At 39.1% G+C, this 17708-nt stretch overlaps 1 long non-coding RNA gene across 1 annotated transcript in view; it reads right to left on the bottom strand.

The window, feature by feature from the left end:
- Positions 1-1495, bottom strand: part of LOC124555590 — a 42542-nt gene extending 41047 nt beyond the window's left edge. The window contains exon 1 of the long non-coding RNA XR_006968567.1: positions 1289-1495. This is a non-coding gene — a long non-coding RNA (uncharacterized LOC124555590). The remainder of the gene's footprint in view (positions 1-1288) is intronic.
- Positions 1496-17708: the final 16213 nt, after the last annotated feature.

Genomic DNA, 17708 nt, shown 5'->3' on the forward strand with positions numbered 1-17708 from the left:
GTACAAAGCTGTGTGTCATTAGTATTAAAGTCACAAAAAAATAAGTGAGGAAGTTTTCAAGAATGATATTTGGTCTAATGAGCGAGATAAATGACCTTTCACAAGTGACATTTAATTAAGAATTGAATTTAGTTGTAGATGATGCTAACAAACAGAGGTTAGATGAGGACATGCGGCCTGTACTTCAGTACATAGATGGCTACTGCTCATATTGTCATTAAGAAAAATAAATTTAATTATTGTAAACTGTATCTAATAGCACACGATGAGGATGTGAAAGATAACCAAAATCATTAAACAGCTGTTATCAGTAGAGGTGGACTGTATTATCCTCATCAGGATGTTTTAACGTGTAGAATATACATATGTTGCTGCACAGAAATTACTTACACACAAGAGAGAGAGAGAGTTGTTTCTTCACGAAAGATGCCAAAGAAATGTATTGTTTTGTGCATGTTGTAGCAACTTGCCTGGCGATATATTTGTTGGGTTTGATTGTACTGCAAATTGCACAGTACATGAAATCATCGACTGTATACTTGGTCCTGAGGTCAATATTCTTTAAAATAATAAGGGGCTTATTTTATAAATAAGGGTTACTGATACTGTAAATACCAAGTGTTACAACACCCTAAAGAGTATGAGAAAAATTACTGAAAATTTGGTTCTGTGAAGATTTTTGTATTTTTCGGCACAAATAAAAAATAAATAATTGTGTAAATATAAATACTAACTCATTGCTTATCGAATTTCCAAACATTTCATTGATTTCCCGAAACACGTATTTGTACAGATAATTCAAAATTTCACTTAACTTCAAATTAAGTTTCAATGTGATCTTACGAAAGAGAGACAGTGTATCGTAAAAATAAGAGAAAAAAATATTATTTGAAGTATCGGATTATTTTTTTATTTATTTTAGATAAGAATTTGATGAGCGTCACGATCAATATAGGCTAGCAGCTAAAAGCTCCTCGCGCAGCAGTACGACCACTGGCGATGACGTCATGCACGGTTGTGGACCTTTTCCTTTTAGTCAAGACATATTATTGTATAGAAAGTGCAATCTGAAAAAATTCTGTTAAACCAATAACTTCATGTACGAGTATTTTCTTTTTTGCTAACAAAATTGATTTACACGACAGAAAGTAGTTGTATAGGTGTATTGACAGCATCTTAGTATAAAGGGCTTGTAAAACAGTTCAAGACAAAAATAAAAACACATAGCCTAACCACCCAGCACAAAGGTAACGACATCCAGCAAATAACATGTCAAAACAACCCTTACCTCGTATATACTGGTATTAATATTCGTAGACTCTTCCATCTCCTGGTTTGAACTGGAATCTGAATCATTAATGTCGGCATTAAAACTGTCGGAATCACCACACAATTCAATTAAAATTGAAGAAAGACCACAATCCTCTCAGCTATTGCCTCCAGTTTGAAGATATGGTTTCTCGTCTCTCACCAGAGTGTGTGGGTTCTCGTTCGACCATAGATACTGGTAGACTGGCCTTGCTGTGCAGAAGCTATAGGGCTGGTGTGGCTCCAACATAAACCACGTGACTGTTGGCAAAACGTGGCGGGATTTCAAATCAGCGGTCTGCCATCCTATGTTTGTATCGTATTTTACCCACATTTCTCAGTTCACTGCCAAACGCTTCCAACAAAAATTACTTTTTTATTTGCGAAAAATTACGTCAGAACTACATTTAACCTTGATTCCATTTGTAAAATCTAACAAATTCATCGAACGCCCCTGTGGTGGGCAGAGGGACGAAATTACTATAAACTATCAATTAAAGTAAAATGTCGTTAAAATTCTATTAAACAGTAAGAGTGGGCTCGTGTCAAAACTTTAAATATTGGATTCGCCGCGTTTTGAGCTATAGTCACTTATTAGAAAATGGGATATGGGAATTATGTCAACTATAGGTGCCAAAATTGTCGACTTTACGAGCAGGTCCATTTTAGGGTATCAATTTTAGGTGCACTTCAAAGGTTCAGTTCCTACTATTTTTACAAAAGTTTAAACTAACAGTTTAAAAAAATGATATTTTAGATGAAAGGTGAGACTTTGAAGTTTCAGAAAATAATTTTGGAGCCTACATTTATTTAATAGTATTAGAAGGTAGAAAAAATTCTCTTCATGTGTCGACTATAGGTGCTCTTACCTTATTATAATCTCACTTGTATATACAAAAAGGCGCGTATGTGCAGAGGGCTTAAAGTTTTCCCGTTTCAGGGCCTGTATCCAAAGCTGCCTTCAATATTCATCCTTAGTGAACCTATGCGTAGGAACGAGAAACGGTTATACTTACTTCTGTAACCGAATTATCACAGATACTTTCCAAAATGTAATATGAGTCTGACTTTACAGGCATCACTTTCAACACTTTAATTTACGTGATACTCTATTTCAAGTGTGAAAAACATATAAAAGTCACTTCAGCAGATTTCAATAAGCGCATCTGCACTATCACAGAAACACACGTGAAAGGTAATGCCATTTCCCCCGACAAAACGCTGAGTACAGCCACAAGCGCAAGACGAAACAACCATGTTTTGCCAACATTCACGTGACTTTAGCCCAGAGTTGTTGGAGCCACGAAAATGACGTCAGGGCCAGTCTGTTATATTTATGGTCGAAGGGGTTCTCATAGAAACGGAACAACATTGTGCTGCTATCTGTCATCAATTAGACAAAGTCGTTGCATCAACTTGTGTACATCGGGGTTATCTTTGCTTTACTGTACTTGGTTTGAAAAATTCAAATTTGAGTGTTACCGTTCTCTTTCCCCATATCCTTCAAATACTGTGATGTGACTGCAAACACTATTTGCAGAGGAAGACTTAAATAATTCACGCTGATACTGTTCGAGCTGCATAGCGGACAGCGTCATCTGTTAGCAGCTTTTTGAACTACTTCGAAAATTTTTTATAAAATTCACAATAAAAGTACCTTTCATTGCAGTCGTCCATCGATATTATTTTTTGACATATTTAATTTTGAAACAGTGACTCATTCGCTGGACACCCTGTATGTCAACGCGCCTTCTATGCCAGGAGCGACTTCTTCTGCCTCTGTCCCTCTGAAAAAATTGTTTGAGGTATTAAGTTAAACGTGGCTTCGCCTTCTATACTAATGCGTGCCATTATCAATTAATGATGCAAATATGTTGCACGTTCTCCACAATAGCGTCAATAAAAGATTAATTTGTAGGATAGCGGGAAAGTGCTGTCGGTCTACAAAGGAGATTGCAGACAAATCACTCGCAGGTCCAATTTTAGAATACTGCGCAGTTGTGCGAGACCCATAACAAGCAGGACTAACTGCGGATATTGAACATCTATGAAAAAGGCAGTGAGATTGGTCACAACTTAGTTTGACCCATAGATGAGTGCCAAGGAAATGTTAAATCACCTGAATTGGCAGATGGTCGCGAAAGCCCGCTAAACGAAATTGGCTGTTTCCACATTTTTGTTTAGAACAAGTACTTCCTTTATTGACATTACCATACACCTGTCTGCCCGTTCATAACGATATGCCAATCTGGAAAATAAATTATGGACTATGTAATTGGTTTTGTGTTCAATGTTATTGCAAGTCGTTTTGCTGTTTCACTCGATAATTAATCTAAAAAGATTACGAGACAATCAGAAAACTACTTTGTCAAGTGCAGAGCTCTCTGTCGAGTTAACGCTTCTCTTTGCACTAACATACGGCGATCACACACGTAACTGCATGCTTGACCGTCTTGGCTGCTCAAGCGTGCTTGAGCAAGCATGCACAGATTTCTGGCGCTTACATACGGTTCAAGCATGCTTATATAAACATTAGTTTGTTCACAAGAAAATGCCGAGCTGAGACGACGATGAGCTGGCTTTGGCAACCTTTTTGCTTGTGTTAAAAGAAAGGGGAGAAAACGAGATTTGTGGACCAGAGTGGTTAAAGAAACGAAAACATCATTCCTGAATTAACTATTCGTAGTAGACACGCTATGGAAACTACCTCACAGAACTGTTGATTTTCTTCTTTCTCCATGTACGAGTGATATTGTATTCTATGACCTGACCTACAATACAGTACAACCTTTGTACAGAACGTTATTTAACAGGACCAAATAAAAATTAAATCAAACCAGATCACCGACAAACGCTTGCACAGGCCTCCCTATTATTGGTACACACACTCAAGCATACACACGCTTGAACGCTTGCACAAGCATGCAAATTTGATCAAGCATCAAGGTGGTTGTACAGTACTGATGCTTGCGCAAATTGATCCCAATCACTATCAAGCATGCTTGGGCATGCCACACTAGATGGGGCCAACGAAACACTGTACTTGGCCCCGGTTTCTTCAGTAGACGAGATGGGGGGAAACCAAGCAAAAACCTAAGAAACACCTTGTCTTGGCGTACAGCCACAGCAATGCATGAAGCTGACTGTTTAAAGTTTGTGATATTGTGCCGTTGTAATGCTCTGTGCCTTGATTCTTGCCGAGTGTTGTTTATTGGTGTTTACGTTACTGTTATTTTAGGTTCTTGGTACCTGTCATTGTGCTTCGGATGTAAACGTCCACTGAATTACTGCAGAGTCTGCACTGTATTCTAAGCTTGCAGTGCCATTCTCAGATCCTCGAAACATGGCTGAATATACTTGCGTGGGTTGTTGTGCAACATTCAGTATCAACAGTAACTTGCAAAAAGATATTAATACTAAACATCTGAGTAATGGTGCTTTGAAATTTGCGTGTAACATTTGTAATTCCAGTACCTCTAGACATGACAATTTCAGCAGTCACTGTCACCAAAAGGTACGTGAAGATAGCATTTTGTGTCCACTGTGTAAATACAAGTGTGCAAAACTAAGTGAGATGCATCAGAATTATTCCGTTTACCACGAGAAACTCTTGGATTTTCTAACGAAAACGAATTTGAATCTATGAAAGGCTGAAATGACAGTTAGATGTCACGAGAAGTAGATGTACCAGTATAAATGAAAGCAGGAAGTACGCAGTGTCAGTAGCTAAGCAGTATCAACAGAATGGGTCGGTGTGGATTAATCACTGGATGTCACCTGAGTAACAAATCCATCGGGCACATTTCAACCCTTCTAAAGCTGTTGATGTTGTTGTTGTTTTTGGGGGAAGAGACCAAACTACGAGGTCATCGGTCTTATCGGATTAGGGAAGGACGGGGAAGGAATTCGGCCGTGCCCTTTCATAGGAACCATCCCGCCATTTGCCTGGAGTGATTTAGGGAAATCACGGAAAAACTAAATCAGGATGGCCGGACGCGGGATTAAATCGTCGTCCTCCTGAATGCGAGTCCAGTGTTTCTAAAGCTGTCCAAGTCGAATGCTGGTCATGAATAGAATAGAATCTTTATTTGCCTTTCGATATATTTTCCATACAACTGGTTTCATTGGTGTGTTTAATACATAAAACAATAAAATATAATTACATAAATATGCATGTGCAGTACAAGTAGATATATATGCTAAAATGATGGCGATACTATACATTGTTAATATAATAGTAATAACTAGGAATAATACATTATATTAATCACATATATGATTGTATCATTAAGCAATTATGTTTTAATTTAAGTACTATGTAGAAAAATGTGTAAACACTTATACTGTAACACACACATATAGGCATACTTGATAATGTAGTTACTGACTGCTTATTTTGTGCCTCCTGTGTGTCACTGTTTAGAAACTCATAAATTGAGTAGTATGGCATACATTTGAACCAAACTACTCTCGTATACTTAAAACTATTCATGGGTAGATCGTTCATTGTCTTTGAGAGATCGTTGCAGAATTTCAAACATAGGAACTTATGGTTCTTATGTGTTAATGTCAGTCTCGAGTATGGAAGATCTAGGTCACTATTACTTCAAGTATTATGGAAATAGACTTGAGATATTAACTTAAAATTGCTTGCGTTTTCTTGAGTTTGTTTTAAACAGTTGTAGATATACATACTAGGCAGTGTCGTTATCTTGAGTTCTTTAAACAGGGTTTTTGCAGCCTTGTGCTGGTTCCTGGTCTAATATACATCGAACTGCTTTCTTCTGGCACTTCAAGATGGCACTGGAACCCACTGAGTTACCCCAAAGTATTAATCCATAGTGCAGTTGTGTTTGAAAAAAGCAATGCATGCAGGAATTAATAAATTTTTGCTAATAATGTGTCTCAGCTTGTGCTGTAGGAACAAAGTACGAGCAAGTTTGCAACATAGATAATTTGTAAGCTTATCCTATGCACCTTCTTGATCCAAATGAACCCCAGTAATTTTTCTATCTTATTTGGATGTATTTAGGATGAAGCAAATTTCTTGAGCTTTTATTCTATTTATAGCTAAAAGACTGGCCCTGCATCAGTCACTGCTCATTTCAGTTACCACTTTGTGGTATTCTGAGACATGTTGCAGATTTTCTTCATCTGTAATTAGTGTCATGTCATCAGCATCCAGGACTTTGTCACATGGCATGTATATTGGCAAGTCGCTGATATACACAATGAACGGGAAAGGCTGAAGCACTAACCCTTGTGGAACTCCTATCTTTATTTTCATGGGTGTTGACATTTAGTTGTTTACCTTTACTAATTGTATCTTGTCGCTTAAGTATGACTGAAATAGTTGTTATGGCTTATCTACAACACATAATGTTCTACCTTTTTTATCATGTATGTCACATGTGACAGAATAAAAAAAAATGCTTAAATCTAACAGTGTTGGGCAAATCAGTTTCTTGTTATTGAATGAAACAACAAGTTTACTGTTAACAGTCGCTGTTTATTTATATCCACGAGGTGTTTCAAAGATTTAAATCTCCATTTACAGGTGGATTTACATGTGTTAGTATGATATATCTGTGTGCTGTGTTACGATTTTGGGGTAGCTTGTGGCACTGTCTCCAGTGGTTACATGTTCTTTTCTCTGTGGTAACACATCATGTGTAAACTGACATATTTTGTAAACAAAGATGGTGTCTGGAAACTGCTAGGTGTAAAGAACCACCTATTAGTTTCCAGAAACCATATTTGTTTATAAAATATGACAATTTACATGTGATGAGTTATCACAGAGGAAGGAACCTTTGCCCAAAGCAGACAGTGCCACAAGTTACCCCAAAATCATAACACAACCCACACATGTGTCACACTAACACATGTAAATCCACCAGGTGATGGAGGTTTAAACCTACGAAAAGGGATTGTGAATATGAATAAACAGTGAGTGGTAACATTGAACTCGTTATTTTACGAGGGTAAGTCCATTATTATCCGCAAAGTAGTTATAAAAATTTATTGTAATCAAATTAGGAAACTTGCAAGAACATCATTTTTCGACATAGTCTCCTTGGGTTTAAACGTACTTGGTGCATCGCCGTACAAGCTTCCTGATGCCCTCATGAAAGAAGATTCTCGGTTGAGCTGCGAGCCAGGAATGCACGGCTTCTTTCACTGCTTCGTCAGAGGCAAATCGACGGACCGTTAATGCCTGTTTGAGTGGACAAAACAAGGGATAGTCAGAAGGGGCAAGATTGGGACTATATGGAGGATGATAAAGTACTTCCATTTTTGAGTTTCTGGAGTGTTTCAGCAGTGTGGGCAGCAGTATGCGGACGGTCATTGTCGTGCAACATCACAACACCTTCTTGACACCAATCCTCGGCGTTTGCTTCGAATTGCGGGCTTTAGCCTGGCAGTAAGCATCTAACGTACACTGTTTATTGCTGTGCCCCTTTCCCCATAATGTTCCAGTTCTGGACCTTGTGCGTCCCAAAAAACCGTAAGCATCAGTTTTCCTGCAGACGTGTGGATCTCGTACTTTTTCTTGCACGGCGAATTCGGATGTCTCCATTCCATACTCTATCGTTTACTCTCCGGCTCGTAATGATGGACCCATGTTTCGTCACCGGTAATGAACCTGTCTATGAAGTTGTCCCCTTCGTTACCATAGTGACCCAAAAGTTTTTTGCAGATGTCCAAGAACGTTTGTTATGCAACTGTGTGAGTTGTTTTGGGACGCATCTTGCACAAAGTTTATGGAACCCAAGTCTGTTGTGGATGATTTCGTAGGCGGAACCGTGACTAATTTGCAAACGATGTGCCACTTCGTCAATAGTTAATCGTCTGTCTAAGAGAATCATTTCAAGTGAACGCTCAATGGTTTCTTCATTTGTGACGGTGAACGGTCGTCCGACTCCTTCATAGTGCGGAAGGAACACTTGTGCGACCATTTCGGAATTTTTTAATCCATTCGTAGACACTCCGTTGTGGCAAATCACTGTTCACGTACTGTACCGAAATTCTTCGATGAATTTCTGCCCCTGATACGCCTTCCGACCACAAAAAACGAATCACTGAACGTAGCTCTTCTTTGGTGCAAATAGACAGTGGAGCAGCCATGATTGACAGCACGGCAGCGATAATGAAACTAACCTAGCAGCTTGAAAATTGCAAAGATATAACAACAAATAAACAAAGCATGCCGCATCAACGTAAAACGACAGTACTACCAAAATAAACAAACATATAGCTAAATTGCGGATAATAATTGACTTACACTAGTATTTGATACCAATAACAGTCATGGTAAAGAATAACCTAGCAGCTAGAAAAGGCAGTTTGATTTTCAAAACAAGTAAATAACCTAAAATGTTCGCATTTAGTGTTTCTTGGTCTCAAATCCTTCGTATGTGTTACTGAGGAGACACTCTACTGCTTTTGTTGTTGGTAGCTGAGATCGAAAGCCAAACTGTCTGTTACTCAGTAGTTTATTACTTTCAGAATAATAGTAATTTTGCATACGTATACTGTTCTCTATAACTTTTGATGTAATAGGAATTATTGATATGGATTTATAATTGTCTGACTTTTTTTTCAACTTTCTCATACAGGGTGAGTAACTAACTACTGCCACGTACAATAACTCCGAAAGTATGATAGTAGCTGAAAAGTTTGTGGGACAAATGTTGCATGGGACAACGGGGGTCAGAATATGACGTTGGTTTTTTGTTGCTGGGTGGGGTCGCGTCAGAGATATGAAGGTCAACTTTGTTTTTTTAAATGGGATGCTATAATTTGGTACTTATTTTCTGATAGAGGCTATCGAGACGAATCCAATGATGTGTCACAGTAAGGTCTTTGATAGTCAACGAAGGTCAAAAAGGTGGCAGGAACGTCCGTTTACAGAAGGTGTTCGACGTGATGACCACTGGTATCAATACAGTGCTGCAATCTTCTTGTCATGGATTGAGTGGTATTCCTTATGACATCGGCACTTATCGACTCACATACTCTGACAACGCTCTCTCGCATATCGTGCAAATAGTAAATATTCGCCAAATACGTGGTATCCATCTAACGTGCCAATGACATGAAACACCATTTGGACGGTTTCGCAATACAACACTAATAGGGACGGTAAGACTAGTATCGTCGAATCAAGCGAATGTGAGTGATGTATTCCTTCGAAGAACAAGTCGATATGCTTCTCATTTACGGAGAATACCCACGAAATTCAGTGAGAGCTAGAGCCTTATACACTGAAAGATATCCTCAACGTACTCACCCTACACGTCGTACATTTAAATATGCTTCGATAAGTGCCGGTGTGATAGGGAATACCACTCTATCCATGATAAGAAGATTCCAGCACTGCATTGATATCACTGCTCATCTCTTCGAACACCTTCTGTAAAGGGACGTTCATGCCACCTTTGTGACCTTCGTTGACCTTCAAAGACCTTACTGTTACACATCATTGGATTCATCTGGATAGCCGCTATCAGAAAATAAGTACCAAAGTATAGCATCCCATTTAAAAAAGCAAAGTTGACCTTCATATCTCTGACGCGACCCCACTTAGCAACAAAAAACCAACGTCATATTCCGGCCCCCATTGTCCCATGCAACTTTTGTCCCACAAGCTTTTCAGTTTCTATCATGCTATTCTTGGTGGCAATAGTTAGTGATTCACCCTGTAAATTGGGTGTGTAACCATCATTTTCAGACATTCAGGGACACACCTTCATTGAGAATACGATTCGCCAGATATGTTAGTGGCATCACGATTTCAAAGGCAATATTGCCACTAACCCTATAGTAATCCTCTGTTTTTGAGATTTAAGTTTATTGATAGATTTGATGATGTTACTTCAGGTGAGTTTTGACCAAGAGAATTTTTTGGTTGCTGGTGTTCGTTGCTTAAGTTGAGAAACAGCAGCTGAACAATTATTTGTGGTAAATGAAGAATGGGAACTGGTATAGCTTGTAAAGCATTGGTTAAGGGCACTGCAATCTATTGGGGCTGTGGTTTTCCCTTTGCCCATATTGATTTTATAATATTCCAAGTTGATTGACAATTATTTTTTGAGCTTGTGATATATTCATCATTTACTTTACATTTAGCTGATTCTGTTTCATATTTGAACAGCTTCATATGGGTCATATAGTGTTCCCTGGCTTCCACACTTTTAGTAGTCTTATTTTTGTGCATAAGTAGTAGTATCCTTATTTGTTCGAGCATTTGAGAGTACCACTTGTTAGAGTGCTGAAGTTTCTGTCTGTTGCTAGGGATGCCTATTTTTGTGACAAACGGACGATGCCCATCTACTGTATTTTTAATTATAGATAAAATGTAGAGAATCATTCATCAAGATTTTTTATTATATTCGGCCAATCTTCTACCTTCAGTTCATGTTTCAATTGCTCAAAACTGCCCTCAGTTAATATACTATATGTGACTAACGGTTTAGTACTCTCAGGTTTCGTGCTGCCTATTCTGACCTATATTCCTTTACAATCAGAAAACGCGAACTTAATGTGACTGTGAAGTGGAAACGCGAAGGAGCAGCCGAATCTAAACCAAGACTAGGAGACCTCAAGTACTGACAGACAGGAACTGCGAAGGGCGGTTGTAAAAAATGGCATGAAATCAGCGGAAGGAATCACTCGTGAGTTCCAAAATGCTACTATCAGTCCATCTAGCATACTGACAGTGCGTAGGGAGTTGAAAAGAATGGGGTAGAATGGTCGAGCAGCTCCCAATAAGCCACGTCACTGGACAGTGGATGACTGGAAACGAATGACTTCGTGTGGTGAATCACCATATGCACTGTGGCAAACCGATAGGAGGATTTGACGGTATATTGATAATTTTTACTTATGTACCGTAATATTACATGAAACTGAGGAACACAGGACTACAAAAGTGGAGGAGGATTTGAATTTGGCACGTGCATGGGGAACATTACCAGCCGTCATGTGTAGTGTCAACAGTGAATTGGAGAAGAGGTGGTATTACTGTATGGGCATATTTTTCGTAGTTAGTGTTACCCCCTTGTTGAGCTTAACCTGACAGCACTAAAGGGGGGAAAATGTTGCATTGCTACTAAAACATCGTAAATTCTACGACTCCAAATTTTATTCAAAGGAAATCATAATTTATAGGCTATGCACTAGTTAATTACAATTATTAGAGCTCCAGTGGTATGTTATATACAAAATAAGTAGAAAATGTCCTGTTTTATGAACTACAATGACAACTTCACTGCTTGAAATATTACAGGAAAAGAAGTTACAATTAATGTTATATGTTAGTTACCAATTACTATAACTCCACAGGTACACGAAATGAGCAGAGAATCTTCAGCTGTAGAAGCTATTATTACTCTCTAAGCATGACCTAGCTCGGTCTTCCACTGTCACCCAAGGACTATTTTTCTGATGCCTTATTCTCCTCATTTGCTGCTTCAAAGCCTGGGTCTACATCACTGTCATCTATTTACAGATCACTATCTTCCTTTCCACTAAATTTTCCATTGTCTGTGACTTTGTCAGCTTCTTCGAGCAAACCACAAAGTATGTTAGTATCAAAATCAAACTGAGCACCATCCATATGATGCTAGTTTCAGTAGCAAAAGACGTGATCAACACTGAATTGGGGCAGTGTGATATAAACTAACACTATTCTAACTGTGATTGCTTGATATTTCACCAAAGATGCCACACTAAGATAAATTCTAAGCTATATAACAAAAATGCTGACTATAGAAAACTGCCACACCATGACTAAACATTGTTAATATTTACGACAAGAGCATCAGTGTCACCAAACCACCAGAGTCGGTCAATAAATAATTCAACCATTGCTAATAGCAATGCTTGCTATGAAGGTACTAAAGAGCACGTGTCGCTCATGTGTTCAGGTTAGCGGGAAGAGCGAAGGGATGCCAGCTGCAATCGTAAATTTTACGAGGATTTGACAATCTAAGGTCAAGAAAACGCTAACTGCGATAGAATATGAACACATTTTATAGCATTATGTACTACATACAGAAAAGGAACAGTTCGGAGACGATGACTGAGTGTATCAGCATGATTGTATGATTGTCTGCCTCTACGTACATACTCTGCAAGCCGCCATATGGTGCATGGCGAAGGGTACGTTGTACCACTACTATAGTTCGTGTCATGTAGGACAGTGGCCCTATTTTCAGCCGTTCTGCGCATCCCCCGAAATTAACTGCTAGCAGCTAATAAGACTTTTCCCCTTTTTGAGCGGCTAGTCGCAAGTTACAAAGTAGACTGCGAGACTCTCTCCATCGTGCTGCGCTGTTGCCATATTTAGCGACAATGGAGTTTCATTCACAGAGCGACCGAATTATTCACTGAGACGTCGATGTGACATTGGTGTAGTGGAATAGTTGTGAACGTGTATCTGTAAATGTTTTAGTATGATTTCCAAATGAATATGTCAGGTGACGGCAATAAACGTGAAGTTCCTCACAAGTGTGCCTATGAAGTCTTAGCTGAGCGACTGGATTCGTGATTTCCTGTCAGAAAGATCACAGTATGTAGTAATCCACGGAAAATGATCGCGTAAAACAGAAGTGATATCTGGCTTTTGCAAGGAAGTGTTATATGCTCTCCTCTGTTCCTGATCTAATAAACGATTTAGGAGATAATCTAAGCAGCCTCTTAGACTGTTTGCAGATGATGTTGTGACTTACCGTCTTATAAAGTCATCAGATAATTGAAATAAATTACAAAACGACTTACACAAGACGGCTGTGTGGTGAGAAAAGTGGCAATTGAGTCTAAATAATGAAAAGTCTGAAGTTATCCCCATGAGTACTAAAAGTAATCAACAAAATTTCGGTTTACGAGATAAAACACACAAATCTAAAGGCTGTAAATTCAAATAAATACTTAGGGATTACAATTACGAATAACTTAAATTGCAACTATCACATGGATAACGTTGTTTGGAAATCAAACCAAAGACTGCGATTTATTGGTAGAACATTTACAAAATGCAACGGCTCTATTAAAGAGACCACTTACACCACGCTTTTCCGCCCTTTTCTGGAGTATTGCTGTCCAGTGTGCGATCCACGGCAGGTAGGATTGATCCAAAAAGTTCAAAGAAGGGCAGCTCGTTTTGTACTATCGCGGAATAGGGGAGAGACTGCCGCGAATATGATACACTAATTGGTGTGGCTGTCATCAAAACAAAGGCGTCTTTCATTGTGGCAGGATCTTCTCATGACATTGCAGTCTCCAGCTTTCTCCTCAGAGTGTGAAAATACTTTACCTACATAGAAGGAATGCTCACAATAATAAAATAAGAGAAATTAGAGCTCACACGGAAATATTAAAGTGTACGTGTCACCCGCGCAACATTCGAGAGTGGAACAATAGAAAGTTTGAAAGGTGGTTCTATAAACGCTCTCCCAGGCATTTATCTGTGAATTGCGGAGTAGTCATGTAGGTGCAGATGTAGATGCTTCACAAGGAGTCGAGGAGATCTGTGTCCCGCGTTTATAACTGTTTGAAATGTGAACCTGAGACCGGTACATCTATTTTTGACATTCTGAAGACTCAAGAAGGAACTACAGAAGCACCTATCGGGAAATGAACTGTACCGAGAGTAGTAAACGAAAGTGTCGGAACTATAGAAACCTCAGGAAAATTCTTTTTCGTGTCGCCAGACAGCAGCGAAATCGCGATAAGGCTGTAACACAAGTAGTTGGTTTTGACAACGATTTTTTAAAGCTCTCCGTGTCTGAAATGTATACAAGGAGGAAATACCTAACATCACGAAAACTTCTTACAATTATGCCTGAGCAAACTGGCCTCAAAGGTAGCACTTCGTAAATGCAAAGAATTTTGAAAGACATTGGTTTCAAATGCGTTAAAAAATAGTTTTTATTTGAATGAAGTGACATAGAAGCTGCACGAATCATGTCCCTTATAAAGATGCACTACACAAGATGACGTGGTAGTTCTATAATGTTATCTTGATGAAACATGGGTCCATGAAGACCCGCTGGAAATTGAGTTATGGTACTGTCGGTTTTAAAGTACACATAGGGAAACGTTCTCGCCTAGTTATTCTGCATGCTGGTTCTTCTTCTGATTTGGTTTCTGAGAGTAAACTCGTATTTAGGTGTAATAAAAACTGTAGTGACTACCATTCGGATATGAACGCTGTCACTTTCAAGAAGTGGTTCACTGAACAATTCTTGCCATACCTTGCTTCCAAGTAGGTCGTTGTAACTACCAAGCCAGTTATGGTACAGAGAAATGACCAAGTACGAGCACCAGGAAAGGGGTCATTGTGCTCTTGCTGAAAAATAAAAATACTCCAGACAATATAAGCCAGACTAGTGCTGAACTCCTGCAGCTCATTAATTTGTAAAAGTCACGCAACAGAATGTACAAACTTGACTTTCTTGCATGTGAATGTGGTCACAGAGTTTTGCGTTTATCCACAAATCACTGTCAATATAATCCGATAGAATTAATTTGTGCACAGGTAACAAGCTATGTGGGAAAAAAAACAATCAAGATAACAGACACTGAAACGCTTTTGCCCCTTCAGTGTGGGCACGCTGAAAAGTTTGCGAAGTAAGACTTTGACAGGGAGGTGAAGCCTTGAACCTATCATCCTAAATTTACGGTCACATGGTTCGGACATGGGCTCGATTGGTAAATGGTATTACGACGTAGACTTCGAAACAAAGTAGAGTAATTATCTTTCTTGGTTTTAAAGGCCCATGGTTTGAAAATGTTTATGTCAGCATATCAATTGCATATACATACTACATGAGAACTTCCTAACTTTTATTGATTAGGAATACTTGTCCTATGATGTATTCAGACTACAACGTTCAACACATTGCTCAAGGAGATATTAAGCTTTTCTTTAATTACTCGAGAGAATGCAGCCGGATACATTCGTCATAAACTCCAATATTTCGACACGTAAACTCCAGTCATTTTCAAGGCACGAATTGTAAAACGCCTTAAAATGAAAGGGAGGGATACCTGTTGAGATATCGGTGGTTTTCTGCGTTATCGGTCAGCGTTCCGTCGAGTTATTTACAAAAGGTGATTAACTGTTAGCCTGTTCAATGGATCATAAATGCTTTCTCCCACTGTAATGTCGAACAAATTAGTTTAAACTGTTAATGCCCATTGACACAGAAAAATATGATAACATACTGACAATTTTACGATAGTCTTTTGCACTAGTCTTTGCTAACAGTAATTCTTTTTTCCACGTACATTTACATTGTGCTGCAGTGAAACACATCTACATACGCGCGTTATACACACTGGAAAAAAATTATATTTAGTAGAAGCAGTTGTCCAACAAATACAATGATTTCGGTTTCAGTCTGAAGATTAATATAGTCCAAATCGCAATAAATGGCAGTTATTGCAACCATTTTCGATGACCTTGTCGTTAGACAGTACTCGTTTGGAGAAAAATTGTACTTGACGTCTTCAAAAAGCTGCGTCAGCTGTTCTCACCTTCCGACGTAATACAGACGATTACTATGAAGCAGTGGACACAACCTCAAGACGTAAAGTAATATTTATTTCATGTAGACGTCTGATCGAAACCGGCTTTAAAATGTACTATTCCCTCGTAGATTTGAACGTATAATACGATGTACCAAAGGCAAATGGACCTGCCTGTTGTCCGCAGTAACACAGTTTGGCAACACGGACTTTTGTTTGCCCGCTCTCTGCCGTCAGCCATGCGCAAACCTTATCCCCTCCACGCTTCCCTCTCGTTCCATCTCTATGCGCGGAAGCGACATTCTACGTGACATGGGCTATAGTCATTTTGCTTGCTGTCCCACTCGCAAGTAGAGCGAGAGAAAACCAATTTATCTTTTCATATGTTCTCGGTCTGTACGCAAAAAGAAAATAATTAATATTTCCTGCAAATGCGAGCTAAGGTGCCATGACTGTCAAACCTGTATTCATATTTTCGCACACAGTTGTATCGATTCGACAATAAAGATGAAAATTTGTAAACACGCCCATCTTATTTGATGAGTCACAGCTACCTAAAATGACAGTGATGCCGAATGTTCGAACAGCAGTTTGGTTATAAATTAATCGGGCCGTTCTGAACACCAAAGCATAATAATGAAACAGCTACAAAATACAAATACGGCGAAAGCATCTACAAGCAAGGGAGCTAAACGAGAAAGATTGGTTTGATATTTTCTTCAGCTTGCGAATGAAGCTGAATCTGACGAAGAATTTGAAATTATTAACAAAGCAGAAAGACCCCTATTACCAAAGATTCGGACCCTGAAATCCTCGTCGACTTTTGCACCACTTTCGCCGACAAAAAAAAAAAAAAAAAAAAATGTAAGTTCGAACCTCAAAGAAGGTTTGTGTCTACGAAATAATCACGCAATAGGCCACCTGTGTCGGTTGTGAATCCCGATGCCTGTGAACAGGAAGCAATTACAACTTAATTGTGACTGAAGAAACATAATGAGGAGGAGAAAAATGTGCCCAGTTCTTAGTGTTGTCTTACCGAAATAGACCAAGAAACTTTCGAGATGGTAATGGGTAGAGAGCACTTCTTCATGCGGTAAGTAGAAGCGGTTCTCTAGACTTGACTATTTTAAGTAAGTTACTAGTGCAGAGAAATAACACTGTAAACTGTAGTTCTGTCGTACGTTCGTGGTTGATGGCGCGGACCGATCTAGGCCAAGGTAACGCAGTTTTACAATGCTACATGAGTTATGTCACTTTTTCCAATCTGGTTGCTCTGCATTACTCCCACAAATTCCTTAACTTTCATCAGATCGTTTCTCTGTGCACCGGTGATAAAATGTACTTGTTGCTAGAATATTCTGTAATCTAGGTTGTACGAAAGAAATGCCAATGTCCTTGTCTCGTTGGACACACCGGTTCTTGTCAGATCACAGAAGTTAAGCAAAATCTGTCGTGGCCAGCATGTGGTTGGGTAACTGCATGGGTACACCAATTACTATTGGCATATAGCCTACCCCTCACGGCTAGTCGATACCGAACTTAACGTCCTCATGCGACAGACGGATCACAATCACTGCCAGCATCGGGTTTCACCCTCTCCCTTCTTCATCATTATCCAAAATAAACATGATACCACACTACACACACCGGTTACAGTCACCTACACTTCTCGGATACACTTAAACACACAACTCTCACTCTTTGCGAAGGATCGAAAAAGTTCAAAGAAGGGCAGCTCGTTTTGTACTATCGCGAAATAGGGGAGAGACTGCCGCTGATATGATGCGCGAATTGCGGTGGCTGTCATCAAAATAAAGGCGTCTTTCATTGTGGAAGGATCTTCTCATGAAATTACAGTCTCCAGC

The sequence above is a fragment of the Schistocerca americana genome, chromosome X (assembly GCF_021461395.2).
Source record: "Schistocerca americana isolate TAMUIC-IGC-003095 chromosome X, iqSchAmer2.1, whole genome shotgun sequence".
Classification (NCBI taxonomy): Eukaryota; Metazoa; Arthropoda; class Insecta; order Orthoptera; family Acrididae; genus Schistocerca; species Schistocerca americana.